We start from the raw sequence: 3,078 nt of genomic DNA, 5'->3' as shown, positions 1-3,078 counted from the left end.
TTTTTTTTTTTTTTTTTTTTTTTTTTTTTTTCCCTTGCCTCGTTCTTTGTTAATAATAGAACAGTGACAAAATATTTTGTTTGGACTATTGGTCTTTTTTGGTCTTTCTTTTTCAATCGAATATGTATGACAAAATATTCTGTACCTTGATGTCAAGTCAAAAACGGTATATAAGATCAAGAAGATATCGTCTTTGATCAAAAAAAAAAAAAAAAAGATCAAGAAGATATCGTATTATTGTTATTTGTTGATGTTATTACCAAAATCTGTAAGTTATTTAAATTTTAGTTTAAGAGAGTAGGTCACATGTGTATATCATTTGTGTCAGGCTACGAGAGCCTAGCTAGGCCGAATATTTTATAAATGATCGAATATAACTCTTTCAATAATTTTCTCGAATAACCGATTGATCACCAATAAAGAAACGGAAGGTATAAAAACCAACAAACTAACAAATTTAAAACGATTGGAAGGAAGTTTACTTAATTTCGACCAATTTAACTAGCTTGTTTTGGTTCATGCATGATCCAAATTTTCTATCTACAAGACATTCTCTAAACTCATGTAGTATATCTCTTTGGAAATTTATATGTAAATCAAAATCAAATCACTGTTTTATATATTGCTAAAAACATATATATAAATACTTGTTTTTCTTGTCACTCGATCATCCTTTTTATTGTTTATTATAGTCAAACTATATAAGTTTTTCAATATTAACTTCATAAGCTTTTCGATATTCAACTCGGAAAAAAAAGAGAGAAGAGAAGAACTTGTATAAAATACTTGAAACGTGCAACACAACACAGGAGTGCGAAGTCAAGAAAGCTATGGAAATAACAAGATTAGTTAACGACGAGTCTAACAAAATTATATTACTACATACAGTAATACATCATTTTCTCGGTACGAAAATGAATATAAGATATAAAATTAATCTACTCTCATATGGAATGGAATTGAATATAATCAATAAACAAAACATAAGATTAGATCTTCGTTTTCCCTCTATGAATAAAGTATAAAAGCTAATTAAAAACCATTAAACTACTCCCATTTAAAAAAACAAACGAATAACAAATCGAAAGGACACAATTTTCACGTGCTAATTGTTTATTAAAATATATAATTAAGCCTGACGACAAAAGTTAAAAAGTCGACGCACTATGACTGTCAAAGACACGTTTTGTTAGTTGCCATTTTTGTTTTCATTCACTCTATTTGTTTTTTGTTCATTTCATTGTAACATCTCTATAAAGTAGCACAATATGATAAAACGTTTAAATAAATTAAATCGAGTATTTTTAGTTATCCGAATCGAATATAATTAAAAACAGTGAAGATACGTTGGCACTCTTTGTCTGTGTTACGTTATTTTACGTATTAAACTCAGCAGTTTTGTTGTATACGTGGGGAATATGACGTACGTAACGTAAGGTTCTTCTATGTTATAGATGGTTTCTTTCAATAATGGGCCAACGACCAAATAAGTGATATTAATTACCTTACGAAAGCCCGTTAAAGCCGGCTCAATCAAAGTCAAGTGGTGTAGTAATGGGACCAACGTCCAACGCAACGATTTATTAGACTCATATCTTAAGGTATAGAGAGACAATAATATATCATAAAAGACAACAGTCCACTCCACATGGCTGCTCCGGACACCTAACTATAAAGACGCAATGTTTTTAATTAAGATGTATGATTTGTTTTTCAACTATTGATTCGTTTCAGCATAAATCTTTATTTAAGAAGAATCATTGTAGAAATGTGATTCTGTATATCGTAGTATCGTGAATACCAGAGTGTAGCTAAACCAGACATCATTAACACACTTGGAAAACAAATTAACCACTTTTGATTCACCTAGAGAATAAAATTGACATCACAGCTGTGAAAGCGTTAAGAACAAGATCTATAATGAATCTCTAGAAATCTAAAACTTAAAGAATATTCGTAATCAAAAGATTACAACCAAAAAAAGATAAAGATAATACAAAAAATTGTGCTTTTTAAAAAAGGGAAAACAAAAAAAAAATAAAAATCAGTTGGGTCATTTTCGAAGGTGTTGACGTCTCCACATACTTTATATTAATTCTTATCCATCTTTATTTTCCTTTGTATTTTTACTTATTCATCTTGGTGAACGTAATATATATATATATATATCACTACGTTTGATAATTGATGATTGTCGAATACAAAAACAAGGTGAAATATGATTTAATAGTTTCAAGTGTTTGCTTAATCAATTACGAAAGAAAACAAAGTAAGCACGTTACATTTACGGAAGCAACCAAGCATGCATGATGCATCCATTAATAAAAGAAGGCGAATTAGATGCTCGTTCGGGGAGCATCGAAGCTCACTTTAAAAAAAAAAGATAGAACAATTTCTAAATATACTAATACTATTTTAAGTCTGATTTGTATTATTCTTTTTCCATGTAGTTGTTTATTTTTTTAACTTTTCACCGTTGCTCATGAACCTCTTTCCAACGACATTTTACACCGTTTTTAAACTCCGAGTGTAAACATCCTGCCGTTTTAGCCAACGATTCAATGACTTCCCTAAAAACTCATCTATTTCCATTTTCTGATTTGCAATTCCGTTTTAATTGTCCTTTAAAATAATACTAATACTCCAACTTTGGTCTTTCCAAATTTAATCCACTACCTACCCAAACCACAACAATAAAACGACACAAAGCATACTTTAATATGATTTATTTTTTATTGTCATTAAATACATCTACATCAACCGACGCACCATCTTAAATCTTATGATAATCAACATAAATAAAAACGGTATTTTTCAAATATTTAAAACTCTTTTATACTGGTGGTCAAATTGGTATACTGCATTAAACTATAACTTGGTGGGAAATCAAAATTTCTTTTAGTAACAAAGTGGAAAAAGAAGAAGAAAAAAAAACACTAGTCCAGATGAATGACAGTCACTGACTCGTTATCAGTACTCAATACTCACTGGGGGACAATTAAAATAAAATAAAATAAAATAGAAAAAGAAACCTTTGTATTTTAAAAGAAATAATAAAAGTGAAAAAAGATAAGAAAA

The sequence above is a fragment of the Camelina sativa genome, chromosome 6 (assembly GCF_000633955.1).
Source record: "Camelina sativa cultivar DH55 chromosome 6, Cs, whole genome shotgun sequence".
In the NCBI taxonomy this organism is placed as follows: Eukaryota; Viridiplantae; Streptophyta; class Magnoliopsida; order Brassicales; family Brassicaceae; genus Camelina; species Camelina sativa.
The sequence above is the reverse complement of the archived record's forward strand: the minus strand, read 5'-3'. Positions refer to the sequence as shown.